We start from the raw sequence: 23,309 nt of genomic DNA on the forward strand, positions 1-23,309 counted from the left end.
CCCATGACTATATATCCTTGAAGGGTGGGGATGATGAGAAATACTTCCCTGTGCCTTCATTCCAAGATAAGATTTCCACTGGCATAAATGATGGATTCAGTAAGGCAAGAGCATAGAGGAGGGCATGTGCACAGACCTATGGTTATCCTCTACCAAGGTGTACAAGCTATTCATCATAATCTTGTGCATGTAAATGCAGAACATGTCTGCCAGCATTTCTGTCCATTTTTTTGCAATGCTGAGTTGTGAGAGGATGAAGGGTGTTTGGGGTGTGATTGTGTTCATGGTACGAAATGCCCAGGGTGTTTTCAGTGCTATAAATATTTTCTTACTCTACCTGTTGTTTTCCCATCCTTGTTGTCTTTCAGGGCTGGACTGTGCCATGTTGTGCACACAAGATATACAAGATATAAATGGTGTTGAATGCCTTTGCAAGGAGAGGGTGTGGAGCAAACAGCTCATCATGCAGAAATCATGCATCATCACTGCCCGCACATGCGAGTGTCCCCAGGGAGTATGTGCAGTGTTGGCCAACTTTCTGGTCCACTGCCCTTTGTTGAGAGGGTAGGTTTGCTAGGAGGGGGAGCTGAATGGGTTATGATGGCCTTGAGATCCTCCTCAGGAGACAGAATGAGCAGTGGTTGATAAAGGTAGAGTAACCCTGTTGTTCTGCATGCCTGGCTTTCCACAGGGATCTTGCTAACAAGAAAAAACCCACACAATTTTTTCAAGGTCTTTCTGAAAGTGACAGAAGTGATGAAGGCCTGCAGTGTCCAGGGCAATGCTATGGCTTGTCTTTGCTGTGAGTGTTTTGGTGGCTGAGTCATCCATTGAGGAGTACTTTCGAGCTGAACTGTAGTGTGTGTCTGTACCTTCAATGTCTGTTATAGATTGACTGCTTGTTATACCTGTTGTTGAGGTCCAACATTTGTGACTTCGTTTTCACTGTGATACCCAGACCACTTTTCACCAACATAGACAGCAGGTTGATGCTGGACCATCACATCAGAGCAAATCATAACTTTGGTCTTAACGCTTTTTGGTAACATAGATCCAATTTACAAAAATAGCGTGCCCAGCAATCCAGACCTATCCCCACCCTTCCTCATACCAGGTATCTGTTCCAAAGAGATTTGTATACCAGGAGCCACATCTCATAAAGGAGTAACAAATAAGACCTGTGCCCAGGAAAAACTCTGCAGAAGCCAAAGATGAAGCAGGATTGTTCTACTAAGGCTTAAAGTACAAGCTGTGGGACTTAATGCAAGACAACAGAGTATACAAACAGCTGAGCTTCAATTGATTTGTAGCAACATCTCATCCTATGATATGACTGGACAGTTCTGAACTCCATTCTGTTAGAAAACAAACCTGCTAAGCAAACTTCAGTATGAGGCAAACTCATCCTAGTATGACTGCTGCTCTGCTGCTGCTGTGTTGTGCAATGTTGTCAGTGAGGCTGTTGCTACTTTTTCTGTCTCTCATTTCATTGTATTTCATGTGCATATAGTATCAAAAGTTTTCAGGAATGTTAATCACAGATACCCCATGCCATATTATCACAATCTGGTGACACAAGGTTATTTTCTTCCCCTGTCAAAATAATTTTTCTTTTTCATTTTTTCTTTTTTTTTTCTTTTTGTCTTTTTATTTTTTTTTAATCTTATTGCTTGAATATAAAATTGGGTTTGTGTCATCCTTTGGAAAACATGAGGATTCAAACAAGATGACATTAGAGTTCTTAATTTTGCTCAATTTCTTTCCAACAAAGTAGTTCTGCAGGCTTTACTGTCTCTGCAACATCAAATCACAATGTTAGAGACTCCTTGATATAGAGATAAATTCTTCAAAGAGTATGCAAACTTTATGCTTGAAAGTTGATATTAAAAATAACCTATTCATGGTATAAAGTGTAATTTTTATTTCTGATTGATTTATAAAATGTGATCTGTACCATTCGGTTTATACCTCAGGCTTTAGCCAACTTTTCTGTCTGAGGATGATTTTAAACTGAATATTTTAATTAAGAAAGAATATTAACAACATTTAATATTAAACAAGTTTCAAACATATGAGGTTTTTAGACAGAAGAGAAGATTAGTAAAATAAAATGCAGAAAAGTACTGGTGGTAATTTGTAGGACCTGATACCCGATACATTAATGAAAAGACAGATATTCTGGGATCTGTTTCAAGCCAAGAGGGTCAACAAGATATTAAAATTAGCTGGTTTATGGAAATGAATTTAAACAGGATTCTGCATGAGTGAAATGATGGTGCCTTAAAATATCTTGTATTCACTAATCATAAATGTAAAGGTTACAGAACTCTTCCTGATCAGAATGCAAGTTGGTTCTATTTTAGAGATAAAGAGTTTCTGAGGTAGGCAGATCACTGGGATTCATTCCAGTTTTTGTAATTATGAAAGTTTGCCTTACTTTGGCTGTTTAGTCATAACCCAAGAGAAATTTTATCTGGACAAGCTATGAGGCAGCCTTTTGTTGTGAGATAAAATTAAACAGAGTTTCCTCTTTCACCATTCAGCTTCCTAAATGAAGACATTTGATTACCTGTAACACCATGATGAAACATAGGTCAAAGATTTCAAACATGTTCTGAAACCCTGGACTCTTCTGAGGGGACAGGTGACCTCAACCTTTAGAAAAAGAGGCAGAGAAAAAGCTTGACCATGTGCTGTCTTCTCTTTGCTTCCCTCGTGTTCATATGCATGTTACCTCCCCTTTACAGGTGATCCAGCATGTATATTCTTCTGAATAAGAGCTCAAGAAGCCACAGTACATGGTCAGATCTCAATGAAACAACTTAAGTGTGTGCATTGCCCACAAGGAAGATAGCACTGAGGCAGCATGGGCAAAGTTCAGCTTTGCTAGCTCAGCTTCTGGCATTATCCCTGGTCATTCTGTGTATCTTGCCTCACTAATGCAATTATTTCATAGTCTAGTTATGTTATAGAGTGATCTGTGCAATCCTCCAGCACATTCACTAGCTCTATACTCATCAGAAAGCTGAACTTTTATGTCCAGTGTTGCAGTCAGTTCCTCTCATGTGGTTTCTTTCATGGTGAATGCTAAGGGTAAATCTTGATTTAGCACCTTCTAGGTGTAAATAAGTGCTTCTATTGGCTTTTGGACATTTAAATCATGTGGATAGCTGCAGAGATTATTAGCGCTATTATTTGGTGGGTGGGGATGCAATTTACTCACCCTTTTTAGCAACATTTATCATCCTCTCAAAGTTGGAAATGTTTATTCAAACAGCACAAATAAAAACTAGAAAGATGAGTTATTAAAATAAGAAATATTATCTCTATTATCAGGGCACACCAAATGAACATATTTCTTGAAATGGAACAAAAGAGCAAGATAAACCAGGTGGAGGAGGATTTAATTAAAACTAAAAAGATGCATGGAAAATTGAATGATTTTTTATTAACATGCAGTGAAGCTGAAAGGTCAAATGCAAGATTCACTCTGGGATAAAAAAAAGATACTAGTATCTCATTTTGGTCAGGAATGGAAAATATCTTGGTGGTACAGCAGGATGGAGATGGCCTTCCTAATACAGCTGCCAATAATACAGGTCACAACAAGGGAGATGAATCAGCATCTCTCTTGCTGCATCATGCACTTCAAACCGAACACTTTTTTCATTTTAGCTTGTCAAACATTATTGTCAAAGTTCTAGTCACTTTTGGGGAATCTTTGTGCAGTAAAAGATATTGGACCGGTGAGAAAAACCCTGAAATGAGTTTTACTAAGACAAGGGATTTACCATTGAGGAAACATTTTAAGTACTCTTTATTTTGGTTTTCCTTAGATAATTTTATAGAGGCCTGAGCAAGTGGTGATAAATGAAGTAAACATATTTCAAAGAAATTAAAGCCAAATCCATCAACATTTAGTGATAGAAGTGGTCTCATTGATATCTGCCATCAGTTGTGTGAGTAAGCACTTCATGTACAAGTATGTTGGTGCACAGAGTGCTGATGCACTGGGCCCCATTAAGTATAAAATAAGCGCATTTCATTTCTACTTTGCTGTTGAACACCTTTTTCCCCATTAAAGATAAGTACAATAGATTAGCATAAATGAAAAAAAAAGGTTTTGGAAGAGAAAATGTTAGGATACTAACCGACAAATGTTTAAGATCTATGTTTATTTAAAGACTTACTTTCCAAACACAAGCAATCTATTACTTCTGCTTTTTCCACATTTAGTGTCAAATCTTACTGTGTTTTTTTCTAGGTAATGCACATGGTCTTAATCGAGTCACATGTCTCATTCTCTTATTCTCATACTTTTCCAAGGGTGATTCATTCCATAGATTAACTACCTACCTTAAAATGGGATGAACCTCTTTTTTGAATTGCCTATCCCTCCTACAGACCCCAACAGTCATGTTTAAGTAGCTGCTGGTTGCTGGGATAAACATCAGTGACAGAGCCAGGCATGTTTTCTACTTGTTCCTGTCAAATTAATATGTCTGTAATGGCCCCATACTGCAGAAACCAGTCTGGTTTAGGGGAATTTGTAGAACTGTTAATACCGTTGCCTTTTCCTAGCATGTACAGACCTTGAAGGTCCATGTTGTCATGGTTCCAGAGGCAGTGCTGGAATGCTGGGTGAACATGTACAATTAACTTTTATTAATGTTTATTAATATGCATAATTAAGTTTTATGAAGGCATGCTATGTGTGTGAGGATGTATGACAATAAGTTCAGAAAATCTAAAATAACTCCACTGCCTTTTTGCTGACTGACTGATTGATGGTTTGCTACAAAATGCTTATTGTTGTGGCTTATACTATGAGGGTGTAATCTGTTCTCATCACCTTTGATTGGCACCTCTGTTAGAGTCCAGAATTATAAAGGAAGCAGTTTAGTGCCTGCTCTTTTCAAAGTGGTCTTTTGGGGCCAAAACACAGCAAAAGGAGAAAACAATTTGCTTAGAAAAGTCAAGATGAGAATGTATAGAGTTCAAATCTTGGATTCAAGGCATTCTTACTTAAGTTGTGTGTGTACACATTTATATGACAGAAACATATCTTGACACTATTTGTCCAGCTTTTCCTCCAGGCCTGAATTCCTCTTTTGTTTACAACACTATTGAACATGATTCCAGCTGTTACCCCATACTTCCTGCAGTGTTTCTTTCACTGAGGTAATCTCAAATTATGAATTCTTCAGAGTAGGGATTATCTTTCTGTTATGTGTACTCCCTATGCTCGGTACAATGGGTCCTTGAACTTTGCATCACATTCCCAGCCAATACTTGAAAGCAGAATGCTCTTAATTAATCTCTAAACTCCATTTAAAATGGAATTGTATATAATGTCAAATCATTTAGCAATTTCTCCATGGATGAATTAAGCAGAATTCATGTACTTCTCAAAATATACTAATGAATAAAAAAACATGCTGATAACTTGGAAATTACTAAAGGGGTACAAATGCTGAAATGATACAGTCTTTACTCATCAGCACAAGAATTTTAGAAGCTATGTCACTTCTGGGCTAACTGGTCTACCATTACCTGAGCTATGTCCCAGCCTACTCCAACTGTGAGCCCTGCAATGCCATCACCCTGGGAGCACTGCAGGACAGCATTGGGCAGCTGGAAAGTGTTATGACTCTGGGGAATGTCTTCACAGTGAAGCGATAATAGGTGAAAAGACAGGGTACTGTGACTAAAATGTAGCTAAAAGCTAGAAACAGATATTTAAATGCTATGTCCTCTTCAAATTCTTAGCTTTGAGAAAAATGAACCCATGCCCTGAAGCAATTGTGGATTACTAAGAACAAAGATGCCTCTATATAATTCAGTTTGTTTCCTTTTTGAGGAAGTAAATACATTAGCAGTCTCTTGTTAGGAAATAGTTTCCCTGAGTTACTTTTTAGTTATGCGCTGCAAAAATTAAATAGGAGCACAAGACACAAATAATACAATAACAAGACAGTGATAATAGAGGTGCAAAGCAAAGGCAAGAGTCCTATTTTACTGCACAGAATCAAGGCGCTGAAGGTCTGTAAAACTTGAATATGTCTGTTAGAGACAAATTCTGAGATTAACAATATATCATTTTTAATAGAAACTAAGTTCTAACCATGTATTAGAATGCCAGGCAGCATATGCAAGAGACACTTTCATCACTACTGCAAGAAAAAACAGTATACTGACTGTTAAATTTCAATGTAAATAGCTATGCTAAAACTAAGCAAAACTTATTCTAAAATCACCTGCTTAAACCAAGTCACAAATATGTAACCACATCAATTCAAATATTCATTTTCTCCTTCGACTGATGAAGATGAGACTGTAAGAACAACCTTCACTGAGGCAAATAACCTGATATATCATTGAACCAGTGCATTGAAAATCTGCACATAGTTAAACAGAATTTTCACACACTTTATTCAAAGTGGCATGCTTCATTTTCATTTAAAATGTGCTACTACAATTCACTGCAGAGATGTGTATTATAGGCAAGAGATTATTTATTCTGTCGCACATTGACTATATCATAAATTCCAAACTGCAAAATTTTCTTTGATTATTTGAGGTGGGAGTGTAAAGACAAATTTTTGGTGTAGTTGCTCAGGAAATACTTGTAAGAAAGGTTTCTGTACTAATTACAATGCTATGTAAGGATAACATCCAAAGTATACTCATTTCTGACAATTTGATTGTTAATTATCCCAGAAATTTTCCACATGATATTGTACACAAAATGTTTCTTGTGTTTACTAAAATAGAAATTACTCTTCCATTTATCATATCTGCACTTGTTTAAATTTGAACATAGACTGCTTCTCTACAGGACAATGGTAACAACGGATTTGCCTTTTATTGTATTTTCATGCACTCACTCTTCTTAAGTCTTCTTTTCCACCTTTTTTTTTTCCATTTCAGAGAAGGATAAGATATTAAGAAGTGCATTTCTGGGATTACAAAGAAATGTCCATTCTGCTGCTGAAGATCCGGAATTCCGGAGGTTAAAAGTACTCCATTTCTGAAGACAAGGCATGAGACCCAAAGATTGTCATCTTTCTCCTTTCCTAATCTCCATCTTTTCCTTTTGCTCTGCTTCTCTAAATACCTTTCTTCCTTCTGCTTCACAGCATCTATGTTCTTTTTATGACTTGCCCATTCCACAGCTGCTGCCACCAAGGGGTGAGGAGGATTATTTTATTGTCATGGTTTAACCCCAGCCAGCAACTAAGCACCACGCAGCTGCTTGCTCACCCTCCACCCTGGATGGGATGGGGGAGAGAATCGGAAGGGTAAAAGTAAGAAAACTTGTGGGTTGAGGTAAGAAGACTTTAATAATTGAAATAGAATAAAATTAATAGTAATAGTAATATTTTTTTTTTTAATGGTGCAAATGAAAACAACAAGAAGAGGAACAAAACTCAGGAAAAACAAGTGATGCAACTGCCCACCACCAGCCGACCAACACCCAGCCAGTCCCCGAGCAGCGACCACTGCCCCCTGGCCAACAACACCACCACCACCCCCCCCCAGTTTATATACTGAGCATGATGTCATATGGTATGGAATAGCCCTTTGGCCAGTTTAGGTCAGCTGTCTTGGCTGTGCCTCCTCCCAGATTCTTGTGCACCTGGCAGAGCATGAGAAGCTGAAGAGTCCTTGACTCGTTTCAGCACTACTTAGCAACAAGTAAAACATCAGTGTGTTATCAGCATTATTCTCATACTAAATCCAAACACCACCACCATGCCATCTACTAGGAAGAAAATTAACTCTATCCCAGCCAAAATCAGGACACTCTGGTACTGAGGAAGCATGTGAGAATATCCCACCTCAGAGGGGTGGCTGTCATGGTCTTCCTCTTTCAGTATCACTATTTCTACATTTTAGTTTTAAGAAAGTTGTCTAGAGTTGCAGGAATGAACACAGCTGAATGCTAGTTTGGATGCCTTTAGGAAATGTCTCAGTTTTCAAACTGTGTAATAACTTCTCTTGCGGTTCCCAGATCCGGAGGTGGAGGTGTTGTTGCCTCAGTGCCTCACAGAGCTGAAAACATCTTTTCTTCTGTTGCAGTATGGAGACAGATTCCAGCCATGATTTTATCAGTGCCTGAATTTTAAGGAAATCTGACCTCCTCATACTGCTTGAGGTTAAGTGTCCATGAGGGTCTCTTATGCCAGGCAAGATCTATGAGGCAGTAATCTGAAAAGCAATGTTTGCTTTTATTAATGAGATTTAAATGACATCAGGGCCTTTCCCTATAGCTTAGTGATTATAGTGTGTTTCATTATCTCTGACACCTCATCAAAGACAAGATGCAGTGACATGGGAGTTCATCTGAGCCATAGATTATACAATAAAAAATTTTTTTCCAGGCAAAACAAAGTCAACCTGTCCTCTCCTCAGCTTTGTGTGTTACTTCTCCAACACAAAACACACATATATAACAAGCTTATATATGTACAGCCCAACATTTCAAAAGTAGAACATACCTATAAAAAACTAGGAATCAGGGCAAAAATGAAATGATGGTAAGCCTCAGATAGTACACAAGGGTTTTTTTCGTCATCTGCCTCTGAATTTTTACAAATATTCATTCTTTTTCTCTGTTTTTTAACTGATTTCTTAAATATTGAGAAAACCTAAAGGGAAAAGTTATGCAAAAATTGTCATTATTCTTTAGACATTCTCTGACACACACCTGAATGTTTGAAATGCATACCCAAATGTATAGGGTATATTTTAACTTTCCCTATCATTTATATTGTAGGAATGTTTTTCATATGTATGTGTGTTATTCCTACAGTATCTGTGCCCTTCATAATCTGTAATGTATTTAGCCTCCAAAAATTCCTCATGGCAGGGAAGTAGTATTAGTTTTACTTTATGTACAGAAGTAGCAGTAGTAGTAGCAGCAGCAGAGCAGTGGTAGTACTAGTAGCAGCACTGTATTAGTAGTATTGCATGGTACAGTAGGAGTACTGTATAGTACATTGTATAGTATAGTAGTACTAGTATTTTATATGTGGCTGGGTAGACATACGGTAAAGACCAGAATTCTGTAAATATTGATGAATATACTGAGGAAACTAGGTGTCAGTACAGAATTTTTCTTCACTAAGTTCAAACCTTGAGCTGGTGAAGTCTACAGAGTCTCTAACTGTACCCTTGTCCACATTAAAGATGTAAAGTAAGCCCTTTTGAGCAGGCAATGCCCACTCTATTTGTTGCTAGTTTTATTACCTCATGATATTAAAATAATCTTTGTCCTACTGTTAGGGGACAAGAGTGAAAACAGACCTTTAAAGGGATAACAGTCCGTTCACTTGGATGTCTGTGATGAAGAGGTACAATACAAATAAAATTCTTCATTTCCACAGCTCAGAAAGACTGTCTGATTCTGTGGCATTGTGCTTCTTAATTAAAACGGTGAAATAATGTAATAACTCAGCTGAATACATTCTTTCATCAGTCAGTTTCAGAATCTTTTAGAAATATTAGTTAACAAAACTTTATAATACCCAAAATGGTAGGTTTTGTTAAGGTGAGACAATAAGTAGAAATGTTACATTAAATTATAGTTTATACAGGATTTTTTGTTAGATTTTAAATGAAAAATTTACAAAAAATATTTGTGTTTTATGTTACACCATCATATATTAGGTCTATTTTCCTGTTATTATGCATACAATACTATTGTATTAATAATAATAATTTAAAAAATCTGCTTTATTTCAGAATAAATTTAGAAGTGGATGAGAACTGAAGTATAGATTTCTTCAAATACCCACCACTAAGCAAAATCATTATTTTCTGCAGCTGACTACACTGCTGGGAGCCATTGTAGGAAGTAGGTAGATTAGATAAGAGATACTTTGGTTTTAAGATTGTCCCACACCTGCAGATAGGCATTATCTAGTGTTTACTGGATGATTTATGAGATAAAAAATTATGCCCTCCAGGATCACTTTGGATGGTCAAATGCTTGTTAGAAGACCAGGCAGGGAAGTATTCCAGTGTCCCTACATTTCTAGATTAGGATAGAGGTTAGTTCAAGGGTAGTTATGGCAGTGCTCAGGGTAGTTACGGTTGCCTCATCTGAGTCCTTGCCTCTTAAATCCCTGGATTCTTGTTATGATCTAGAGTCCCACTAAGTGCCATGACTGATTTGCACTGCAATAAAACACACCTCCAAATAATATTGTTTAAGCACTTTGGAGCCTTGTCTTTAATTACAGTTTTATATATTTCTCAAATTAAAATATCTCAGGCTTTCAGAACTTCCTTGAGCACATAGGTTATACTTCAGCCTGTTAGAAAAGAAACCTCAGAAACATTTTTCATACAGTTTTTGTTTCTCAGTGGCTCAGGTTGAAAGAACAAAGCAAAAGGCTAAGCTTTACTTAACTGTGATGAAGATGCTTTGAGGACGTTATGTAGAGCCTTCATTCCCCAATACTTCATGAGCATATCAGATTGTCTAAGAGGGAAAATATTTGGTGAAAGTCAAAACAAGAACAGAGGGCTAGATAGAGACTTTGGCACTGAAAGCAAAATTGGCAGTGCCTGGAAAGAAAAGCCTCTCTTCTTCTCTGTGGAAGCAGTCCTGGATTGAATGGAGGCAGAATATTTCCCAAAATGGTGTGCAACAGTTACATGCTATCCCTACCTCCTTCCAAAGGTTTACATGAGCCTGGGGGAAGGAATGAAATGGAACTCCCATTCAGCCAGCCACCAGCATGAACCGGCTTCCCAGTCTTCAATAACATGGGCTAGCAGCCTGCCTGGTCTATGCATATCAGTGGAGTTGTACCTCCCATACAGTCAGCTGCTGCACACTTGCTAAGGGGTTTTTACAAAGCTCAGTTCAGCTCAGAATGAATATTGATAAATGACTGCAGGAGACGGTGGTCTGCCAAAATCAAGCATCTACATCTATCTTTTCCAGATGGCTGTGATATGTAATAGTGTAGCCCTTTTCTTTAAATATTAGGCCACTGAGTAGGTGGAAATAATTTATTTTTTCTATTGAAGTGATTTTTGAAGTGAGTTCCCATATAGGTAGCTTTTCTACTAACAGTGTTGTTCAGTGCAGTGGAATGAAAATTGTAGCGAAGAGGAACATTTTTCACAGCATACTCCAAGTCAGCCTATTCTGACATGACAGCAAGAGCATGTAGTGATTTGAGAGTGAAGCTGCCTCAGACTTCAGCTTTTGAAGTGTATGAGAAAATACCTTCTTTGAGTCTTATCACTGCCTATTCATCTCTCTGAGCTATGTTTTTTTGAGATACTGTGAATTTAGTTTGTTCTTCTCCTGTGAGCTGTGTTAAATAAACTCTACAGGTTCACTGCGATAGTATATTTATAGGTATGCTATAGGCTTCATTTTAACCCTAAGGTACTAAGATATTTGTTTTACATTTTTCCCTGAAAAGCACCAAGGAACCATGATCATGGACCAAGGCACTAGCAAAACTGAAATATTCTAACTAGGTCTTCTTTCTCCTGGAAGAAGGTACTGAACTGAATGCTTCTTGCCTTTGACAATACAAATTCTGTATTCATAATTGGCTGAGTTTCACTCATTATCCCAGTGACTATTGTTCAAATGTAAAAAAAAAAAAAAAAAGAGCAAGATCACTTTTGTAGTCACACTTAGGGTCTGGTAATTGTTTCATAAGGTTGATTTGCATACTTTAATACTACTATGAAATTTCTTTTTAACTGTGCTTTTTAAGTTCTGATCAATTTAATGCAAAGTTACTATTTCATGCATATAATATGGTCAATGAAAATGATGATGACTTTTTCATCCTAAGAAGAAAAATATTTTCGGGGCACTCAAAGTCTCCATATTTAGTGAGTAGTCTTACAAATTTAAAAAGATCAAAAATTTCCAATCAAGTGAGTAAAAATCACCAAACTGTTAATACAAATAAGATCTTCTTTAAAAGATTATGCCATAATAGTCATGTATCTGTAGCATTTGAATTTTCTGTGCTAATCTGCAAGGTGTGTGACAGTGACTCATACTCACAGTCACACACGTACTGAAAGGTAGATTTTGGCCCTCCTCATCCTTCCCACCAAACTCCCCCATTTCCTGCCTCCCTTCCTACACTCTGCTTAGCAACAAAGCTCGCTTCCCTCGTTTCCAAAACATGCCCATTTCCATACCTCTTGCATCAGCTCTGATCACAAATTCGTCAACAACATTTATCATTTCAGCAGTTTAAGTTCTCCCTCTCCTCTCGAGCCTTCCCACCTTTCCTGTCTTTGCACCACTTTCATCCTATTCTCCTGAGCACACACCATACAGCTTCAGCAGCGACCTGTTCTCCCTAGACCTAGTCTGCCAGACAGGCAAACAACAAAAAGAAAGACTGGATAGCAGCCTTTGGTTCTCCCAATACAAAAGCAAAATGTAAAGCTAGCTTGGACTTGTAGACATGTTGTTCCCCCCTCCACAGTATGCTATCAGCAAGGTGTATCTACTTTCAGCCCTGTTCTTTTTGGCAGATTGTATCTGCAGAGGTAGGCAAGTAGGGAAGGGAGCCAGCTAGACAGGGTAAGATCTCTTGAGCTGGCAGGGACCTTGTGCCTGCAGTACCAGCCAGGACACCTGCTTAGGCAGGAGTGAATGTGTCTGGCAATTCTGAGTGATTTCTACTTCTTTTTAACCTGCTCAGGTCTTTCTAAAATCCCACAGCATTTTACATTATGAAAAGTTAGACAGCTAAGTAGCATAAGCATTAAGCCATAGATCAAATTTGTCAAGTTCAGTTCCTTTTAGATGAGTAAGCAAGCATCAAATGTGGATCACGATATATAATAAATGTTAAAAGCAAAGTAAACACTTTAAATCTACACAATTCATTCAGCTGAAGAATTAAGGATTCATTAATGGCAGTAAGTCACTTTTTAATAAAATCTATCAACAGAGCATGAAAAAAAGCCCCTGTGGTTGTCATGGTATTTAATATAAAATACATGGTAAGATAAATGGCTGATTTTTAATGAATAGATCCCAAATATTTAGACTCTAAAGCTATGTAGCACACACACAGCAAATTGTCTGGATCCAGGGCTTTGCTACTGGAATTATAATTAGCCTGTCTGCAACTCCATCTGTAGAATGATTCCTTGTCAGAGCATGAAGAGATTCTGTTGTGGCAGCAAAGAGAATTCATAAATATCAGTAAGAAGAATGACAGTCACAATATGGAAATCTCTTTTCACAAAAAAAAAAAAAAAAAAAAAAAATCCAAACTAAAAAAACCCACCCAAGCTAAACCAGATGCTAATCCTGATGAAAAATCTTAAAATATCAAATGCATAACAGCTTAAAAAGTAAAAAATGTAACTATGAGCCAGATATTTGCTTGGGCAGGAAAAAATATCAGGCTCCTCCTAGAAGTCTAGTGGAAATTTTTTCCTGACTCGCCTGGAATACACTGAATTGTCTCTGTGACAAGCAGCAAAGAAGCCCATGAGTAACTGGGAAACTGTCCCTTTTTACTATTTTTCCATTCTTTCCATTGGTACTCCTAAGAATCTTGCTCAGGACTCTTGCTTTAAGGGGTGGGAAAGCTTATCTGCTTACTAACTCCTTTTGCCTATTTTATTTGCCTCTTCATTTCAATTGTAGATATTCTTTTCCATTACCTTAATTACATATCACTCATAAAGGAAACTATTATAACCACACAATGCTTTGCAGGGTGAATGATTGCATCCTGGCACAAAGTAGGTATTCCTGAGTCTTGCTAAATGTGAGCAGACACCAAGATCTGACAGGAATGGGAGGATCTCAGATTGCCAGTGCCACAGGGCACTCATTCCTTGTCTGCCAAAGGCTTCACGCATGCTTAAGAATAAATATGTTTGGTTAGAAGTGATGTAACAAGACTAAAATTTGGCCACAGCCAACTTCCTCATATAATTTTTGGGTGAGTAAACAATGAAAAGTCAAATATTTCCATCTATAAGGGCAATGATTCATTAGAACTCTAAACAAATACTAAAAGACCAGTTCATTAAGCAGGAAAAGGTCAGAATCAGTAGGTAATTTAGATCAAAACAGAGAACTTGGAAGGGAATCTATTACTTGATCTTTGCTTCATCAAAGTGTGGATTGTTTTCTGTGTCAGGATCTTTTTTTAATCTTAACCTGTATATCTCAGTTTAGAAGTATGCCAGGGGATTCTTCTTGTCTCTCCAGAAAGTTTGTCCAGGACCCAGACTGCAGCCCTAGGACAGAATGAAGAGGATTCTACTATCTCTTTACTATATTGTAATACAAGAAAAATCATGTGACAGTTAATATGATGATTATTTTAAGATTTTGTTAAGTCTAGAAAGTACATGCTTTCATTAATTATACTGAGCTGAATGTTCATTTATGTTACACGAAATACAAAGAAAAATAGACAGTACCCATAGTGATTTTCAAGATCTGTGCTCAACAAAAATTCTTGAATGCACCAAGAAAGCTGAAATGGCTAACAGCTTCCCACTCACTCTTTTGTCTTTTCTCAGCAGAAATTTGATCATTCACTTGAACAACCTCTTCAATCAGCTTCTCCAGGTAGCTCTCAGAAATCAGTGAGAAAAAAATCTTTATGAGGGAAGGAACAATATGCCATCTGGCATCTGGTTTCAGTATTTGTGTGTTCGAGGCATGCGCCTAAATGTTCAGAAATACCTTCATATGCACATAGTGTATTCACACTAATGGTAAAGGAGTAACAAATCTGCTTTGTTGCACTTACCCTGATCAGCTTCTGTTACAGACAAGCAGAAAGTGTCACTCCATTACGTGTTTGTCACCCATGTTCTAATATTGCTACAATTCTCCAAAGCAGAGTTCCAGTAAAAATATAAATTGGGTTATATTAAGACCTATCTAGATTTTAGGCATGGGTTTCCCTAAAATTGATCATAAATATTTAAATGCTGCTTATAGTCAGAAGTTAACAGTACTATTTGATAAGCACCCTAACTTACAGTTCATTCTTTCAGAAGACAGCCTAAAACCTGTGGTCTAATAAAGTTTTGGGGCCACAACAAAAATGTCTGGTGCCAAAAAAAAAAGTTGCCGTAATAATACTGCCGTAGAATTTAAATACATAAATGAACAGATATACACTTGTAGTTAACAGTTTACATCAATGCTATTTCTTTCCTCTCTTGTTTGACAAAAAATATTAAGAAGAAAATGTCTCTGTATTATAGCTTGTTTTGGACAGTCTTCAATCTTCTGTGATTTGAGTACAAGCTGAGGGCATCATTAGCAAGGACCTGATGTTAAAGTAGTTAAACTAATATTAGCATTTTATTCTGAGCAGCTGGTGTTTGCTGAGCCCAATCATTTTATGGAACCTCTATTAAGTGCTATGTTTGTTGTTCTGAAATTCTGTATTGTTTAGACCATATTCTAGGCTGTATTTGACCCTTTTTTTTTTTTCCTCTGACCTTACTATATTATTACTGAAATTGCCACTATGAAGTGCAGTTCATGGTTGCATGTTTTAAAAAATTTGCAGGCGAGTCATCATTGTTTTAATTCTTGAGATAGGAAATACTGATTGTCTTCCTCTGCATTCTGATTAAACTTTGTAAGGTCTGATTTAAACATTTTAGTCACTACCTGACTTAGTAACTGTTAAAATAATATGCACAACAATGTAACTACGAAAAACTTGGTAATGTCTCTCAGAAATCCTGACCTTCTCTCACCAAAAGTGCTGTTAGTGACTTGTAATTTAAGGAGAAAGAGACTGGACAATAAAAGATTTATTTAGCCTATTATTTTCTGAAAATAAATGTTTCAAAATCTTCAAAGAAAATTTAATACATCTTTAAACTATGTGTGGCAAGGACTTGCTATGAAAACAACTACATTTTTTAATTACTATCTCATACTTTCATCATCTTTATTTTTATCAGCAGGAAAAAAAAAAAGAAAATTAGTGAATCAGCAAATATATTTATATGCCTAAGCTAAGTTGCCATGCCACTCTGTTGCTGTATATATTTGCCTCCCATCTGCTCTCTGTCAATTTTTTGTAGAGGGGCCATATGTTTCAGAGCCTTCTTTGAAACATCCAGCTTATTTTTGGATGCTAAGATATCAGTTATCACATTTAACATGACCAAAAGAGACCTGAGCTCTGATGATTAGAGTGGCTGTGAATACTAAGAAATTAACAATTTATGACCTATGAAAAGAGATTAACAAAACTTTTCCATCTCTGATAATAATTCCTAATGTGCAACCTAAAAATGTCATAATAATCTCCTTTAATCACTATGTAAAAATTATGACCAAGACTGTGATGTTTGTGTTTCCTGGCATGTGAGTTCCTAATTGTAATTCTATGGTTCATGGTTCTCAACTCAATAAACCATGGGGAAATGCATTACTACTCTGATTTCAGTGTAAGCTTTGGAAGGGAGAGGTGAGTCCAGGTTGAGTCTTCTAACTTTGGAGAAAAATTTCACTCCCTCCATGCGCCGTAACAGCTTTCTCTTCTAGGTTTTTCATTTTTCAGATTCTTTTTATTACCCATTTTTCTGAGTATCTTTTACTTCTGTTTGGGAGATTCTATTTCTTTCCTCTATTAGAGGGCTTATTTGAGGTTTTTTCTTTGTTGACTTTATTTTCCTTCTCCTTCCTCTTTCTTTCCAAGCTCTCTGTAGTGCTCTTGATATTGACCGCTGTCCACTGTTCTAAATAAAAACAGAAAGTTATGTTCAGACAGTAAAACCAGTTATCAGTCAAGTACCCTGTTTGTTTTATATAATTACACTCTTGAAGAGGCTACCAGCATATCTGTGAAGTCTGAACAGTCATCTGAATGCAATAGCCCAGCTGTGACCCACAACTGACTGTCAGTTGTACTCACTCAAAGCTGTGAATACCTCTGAATGAGACCCCAGAAGAACTCACCTCCCCACTTTTTTATATTAGGATTTAAATGGGTTTTGAAAATCATTCATCAAGAGTATTACGTCAACCGACAACTACTATGGTAAACTTTCTCCTGTTTTCTTTTGACAGTTTACAGTGTGCTGCTATGGGTAAATCAAGCTTCTTACTAGAATATCATTTGTTGAAGACCTAAGCAAAACAAGAACTCTAACATAATAAAAGCTCTATTTGCTGCTGGTTTTACTCAAGTGATTATGTATTTAACTTACTCTGTAAAAACTTCTTTGTGTGTTGCTGGATTTTTTCCTCAGAATCAATGCATCTATAAACAAGAAATACCTTAAAATACTTCTAGCCTTTCGACTGAGGCTGCAGTTTTATTTAGCTTTAGTTTGCAAAGACAGAAAGATCTACTGGTGTAGAAACCTAAATCTAAAGGCCAGCACAAAGATGAGAGATGAGCAAAGATGGTAGATACATAAATAAGGTTATTTAGAGAAAAAGTTTAAATAAAGGAAGAGAATGGAGGACATGACCTATGGGGCACCCACAGGAAGCAGAAATATGGAAGGGCTTCTAAAAGATATGTCAAAGGAATGATTAGTCAGGCAGAAGCAGAGACACAGGTGAGATCAGTCAGAGAAGCAAAGACAGAAAAAGATTTCAAACAAAATAAAAGGCAGTGCAGAGGTCAAAGACGATGAAGATATATTGGAGAAGTCTGAGATTTTGCTAAAATGTCACTAAAGATTTTGGCAAAAGTAGTTCCTTTGGAATGCAGGGGAGAAATTGAGTATAAATAGATGGGGAAATCCAGGCTGCAGCAGTAAATGCTGTGTTTAATGAGCTTGAAGTAAAAGGGAGGAACAAGACAGAACAATAAATGAGGAGAACATTTAAGATAAAGGTGGGATATTTTTCAAAGAGCAAAGACTGCCCTTTTTGTACTGTGAAGTAAAAGATCCAGAAAGTAGTGAGAAGTTATGTGGAAAATACAGGCAAGGGTAAGAGTGGTGTAGAAGAGTTTCAGAGATGAAGAGAGGTCACAAGAACAAGACCAAAGTTGGGGGAAAACTGGTAGAAAATATGCAGATCAGCAGCAAGAAAGAAGAACTGAATTTCAGGAAGAAAACAAGGAAGGAAAGGAAGGTGAGAAGAAAGTCCTGCTGCATTTCAGCAATACCATCTTGCAAGAAACTGGCCGGGTCCCATATGGGGGAGAGAGAAAGAAAGAGGGAGGGAGGGAGGAAAAGAGAGAGGGACAGAGGGAGGGAAAGACGTAGAAGACAGAAGAGGATTTGAAGTCTGAGCCAATGGTGGGGAAAAGCAGATGGGAGTACGGAGATTTAAAGTAGTTGGGAAATAGTCATTTAGCTAGACAGATGGTAGAACTAAACAGAAGAATCAGGTTTGTAATGAAGAGGGACTGACTTCACAAGTACCTCAGAAAATATTCCACTGTGTGTGGGAAAGTGTGAAATATGCAGATTCAAAGACATGAGAAAATGGTAGTAGCAGAATGAAGTGGTGGAGAACCTCATCAGGAACCAGTGTGAGGGCAGAAGAGAAAATAAAGGAGAAGAGAAAGATGGGAAACTCAAACATAAGTTCAAAGCTCAGCAGAGATTGCGAGAGAAGGGTATTCCATAACAGAAAACAGTGAAGGCATTTTTTGAATGGACAAAAACAGTTCTCAGTGACAGCCACAAGCCAGTGGGCAGGCAGTGTAATGAGACTGTGGACATTTTTTAAATTTTAGAACTGGACTGTTGGATCACATCTGGAAATTTTATCCCTATGGTACAATGATCCTCCTGCAGATATTTATTCTTTTTTTTTATATATATGATTTCAAAATTTCCAGAGAACTTGCATGGTTCCATGGGAAAAAAAAAAAAAAAAAAATCTCAATGACATTCTTCAAAAGGTTGGGATTTTTTTCCAATTAATTCTTCAAGCTTATGAGAAAGTTCAACATACGAGGAAGTTGACTGTCTACATGTTTTCTCTCAGCTCCTCATTGCCATAGGCTTTTCTATGTCATTGTTCTTTCTATGCAGGTATGTGTAACTGAATCTCCCTAAGTTATTTTGCCATGTTTAGCTTTCCTCTCATCTGTTTAAATTCCTTGATCAATTTATTAGCTATTCCCAAGAAGGGTTATGCCTCAGCACTCTAATTTTATTCAACGCACCTCTGAAAAGCAGTGGTAATTTTCTCCTACTCTCTTTTTAAAATAGCAGGTATCAAATCTTCCATTATTCTTTGGCTTCAACACAGATATTTAGAATATCCACCAGCAGAAAGTATCACAAGCTCTGCAGCCATTTTTCCCCTGAGGAAACATAAAGCTGTAACACCAATAAATAGTGCCTTTTTACCTTACATTTCACCCTGACCTCATATTGACTTAATAGAATCTTTACCTCTGTAAGGGAAAAAGAGTGGGTCAGTGCCACAGGGGTAGCATATGTTTTCAAAATGGTAGAGAATAGAGGATTTCCATTGCTCTGATGTAACTAATTTTCAAAAAGCTTTGTGCCTTCTAATGACAGATTTCATATACTGTAAAACTGAGCACTACAAAATCACTATACATATAAGATTTGAACATTTGAAACAGATCAAAATTAGGGGAAATCTGAATATTCAAACTAGAATAACTGTACTATAAATTACTCACACATGACCTTGCATTTCAACAGTGACCTTGGTCCTAATCAAGAATTTAGGAAAAAAAAAAAAAAACAACTCTGGAGAGGTTTTTAAATGCATGCCTCATCAAGTTATCATAATTAGATCATCATTTTCATCAAGCAGTAAAATGTGACCAAATTACCATGCAAAACTATTAATCACAGCACATATACATTTCAATTGCAAACAGTTTAGGATGCATTTATAAAAGTCTTCCTAAGATAATCATGAGCTAAAATTATGTTAATGTTTTGCCATTGGAGGAGGAGCTAAAGGTATTGTAGGAAGTTTAATATTAAAAATATAAAATCCCCAATCCTGAAAATAATTAATATGGATAAGGGTTTCATTTTGATATATGTTTACAGGATTGTTGCATTAGCAATTAATAGACTGAAAAAGTTAAGCATGTTCTTTATATACCCAATTTTATGTACACTATACCTAAAGTTAGCTTCAAAGACAGACAGAAATCATTACCTACAAGTCTAATCCCTCTCTATCTAAAATTTATACATCCTCAAAATGGTTTGGTTACTTTCTTATAAAAATCCGAGGCATACTAATGCACAGCATCTGAATGTACATGCATAGCATACTCAGTGTGAAGTCATCTTATTAAATTACATGAACATTTTAACTGTTATAGAAAATGAAACCATGTAATGTAGAGAATATAACAGATCTCATTAAGACTCAAATATCCTGCAACATGCTAAGCAAAATCAATCTCTGGTGAAAAAATGTTTTGACAAGAAAAGAAAGAGAAATTATTAAATTATTGTTTCAAATTCATCACTCTAATCTTTTGATCCTCTTTGAAGAAAACATCCCAAATGATTTGCCAGAATGCTGTACTGTGTGGATATTCTCCACTTTTCTTTATAGTAGGTTCCATGTTTTTTATGCTGATGTCATGAGTGGTGAGCAACCTCCTTTTGTAGGTATTATGCCTGCTGATTCAACAACTGAAACGTGACAATTAGATCTGACTTTCTAAGGAAAATCAGCAGTATTTGAAGTTCATGGAGAGCAGAATGAAGCCCCCATAATCAAGGAGGAAGCACTTAATGACCTGCAACACCACCTGGACACTCACAAGTCTATGGGACTGAATGGGATCCACCCAAGAGTATTGAGGGAGCTGGCAGAGGAGCTTACCAAGCCACTTTCCATCATCTATCAGCAGTCCTGGTTAACAGGGGAGGTCCTAGACAACTGGAGGCTTGCCAATGTGACGCCCATCTACAAGAAGGGCCATAAAGAGGATCTAGGGAACTACAGGCCTGTCAGCCTGATCTCGGTGCCGGGGAAGATTACGGAGCGGTTCATCTTGAATGCGTTCAACAGGCAAGTGCAGGTCAACCAGGGGATCAGGCCCAGCCAGCATGGGCTCATGAAAGACAGGTCCTGCTTGACCAACCTGATCTCCTTTTATGACCTGGTGGCCCACCTAGTGGATGAGGGAAAGGCTGTGGATGTCATCTACCTGGACTTCAGCAAAGACTTTGACACAGTCTCCCGCACCATTCTCCTAAGGAAGCTGATGGCTCATGGCCTAGGCAAGTGTGTTCTTCGCTGGGTAAAAAACTGGCTGGATGGCCGAGCCCAGAGGGTTGTGGTAAATGGAGTTAAATCCAGTTGACGACCCGTCACAAGCAGTGTTCCCCAGGGCTCTGTTTTGGGGCCAGCCTTGTTTAAAATCTTTATCAATGATCTGGATGAGGGGATTGACTGCACCCTCAGCAGGTTTGCAGATGACACCAAACTGGGTGGGAGTGTTGATCTGCTCAAGGGTAGGATGGCCCTGCAGAGGGATCTGGACAGGCTGGACCGATGGGCTGAGGCCAACTGTATGAGGTTTAACAAGGCCAAGTGCCGGGTCCTACACTTCGGGCACAACAACCCCATGCAACACTACAGGCTTGGGGAAAAGTGGCTGGAAAGCTGCCTGGTCGAAAAGGACCTGGGGGTGTTGATAGACAGCTGGCTAAACATGAGCCAGCAGTGTGCCCAGGTGGCCAAGAAGGCCAACAGCATCCTGGCTTGTATCAGGAATAGTGTAGCCAGAAGGAGCAGGGAGGTGATTGTGCCCCTGTACTCGGCGCTGGTGAGGCCGCACCTTGGAATACTGTATCCAGCTTTGGGCCCCTCAATACAAGAAAGGCATTGAGGTGCTGGAGCGTGTCCAGAGAAGGGCAACAAAGCTGGTGAAGGGTCTGGAGCACAGGTCTTATGAGGAGCAGCTAAGGGAACTGGGATTGTTTAGTCTGGAGAAGAGGAAGCTGAGGGGAGACCTTCTTGCTCTCTACAACTACCTGAAAGGAGGTTGGAGTGAGGTAGGTGTTGGTCTCTTCTCCCAAGTAGTTAGTGATAGGACGAGAGGAAATGGGCTCAAGCTGCGCCAGGGGAGGTTTAGATTGAATATTAGGAAAATTTCTTCACCGAAAGGGTGTTCAAGCATTGGAAGAGGCTGCCCAGAGAGGTGGTGGAGTCACCATCCCTGGAAGTATTCACAAAGAATGCAGATGTGGCACTTTGGGACATGGTTTAGTAGGCATGGTGGTGTTGGGTTGGCAGTTGGACTGATGATCTTAGAGATTCTTTCGAACCTTATGATTCATAGCTATTACTTTCATTTAAAAATAATCCAACCACCAAGCCAGGAAACACAAAATTATTACTCTACCCTTAATTGATTTAGTGGTGGTCTTGGTAGTGTTAGGTTAATGGTTGGACTGGATGATCTTAAAGGTCTTTTCCAACCTAAACGATTCTATGATTCACCTTGCTGTATTAATTTCATGTTTCAGGGCATAAGAATATTTCTATCTTAACTCCACATGACCCTTTTTTGGCATCCTCAGTTGTCTTCCTACTTATTTCTGTTGGGTTTAGTTGCCATCATTCTAGCAAATACAGAAGGGACAGTGTCTTCACAATTCTCTCTCCTGCCATCCTATCCATTTCCTTAGAGAGAGAAGGTCCAGAGACAAGCTACAGGACCACCACTTGGGCCAGTCAAAGAGAGCTACACTCCTTGATCTATGTGCCTACTTGGCCTTCTATCTATCTTTGCCTTCTTTACAGAGGAAAGGCTTTCCTTCATGTGAAGTGTCCTGAAACACTTCTGTATTTTCTGAATAGAGTTACACCATTGACTTGATGAGCCAAACAGCTGAGGAATCTCCTTGCTGTCTGCCTGGAATCTCCTTGCTGTCTGCCTGTCCATCGAGTAGATTTTTCTAACAAAGATACAGTGGACAGAAATGTTTCTGGATTTTGCGAGAATGTTTCTCCTGGCTTGCTTGGTCACATCTGACATTTTGATGCTCTGATTCATGCTCAGATCTCTGAACTCAGTTTTGGGTGGTGAGAAGGTGATATCACATCCAGCTGAGAGAAATAGTTGGGACAAAACATCCCTGCCGTGGCCTAACTCCAGTTGGCAACTAAGCACCACACAGCTGCTCGCTCACCCTCCCTGCCTCAGTGGGATGGGGGAGACAACTGGGAAAAAAAAAGTAAATACCACACGTTGAGTTAAAGGCAGTTTAATAGGACAGCAGAGGAAGAGGAAGAGGAAGTAATAATAATAATAATGCTAAAAGAATATACAAAACAAGTGATGTACAATGCAATTGCTCACCACTCACTGATCGATACC

This window comes from Pelecanus crispus, chromosome 3 (assembly GCF_030463565.1).
Source record: "Pelecanus crispus isolate bPelCri1 chromosome 3, bPelCri1.pri, whole genome shotgun sequence".
In the NCBI taxonomy this organism is placed as follows: domain Eukaryota; kingdom Metazoa; phylum Chordata; class Aves; order Pelecaniformes; family Pelecanidae; genus Pelecanus; species Pelecanus crispus.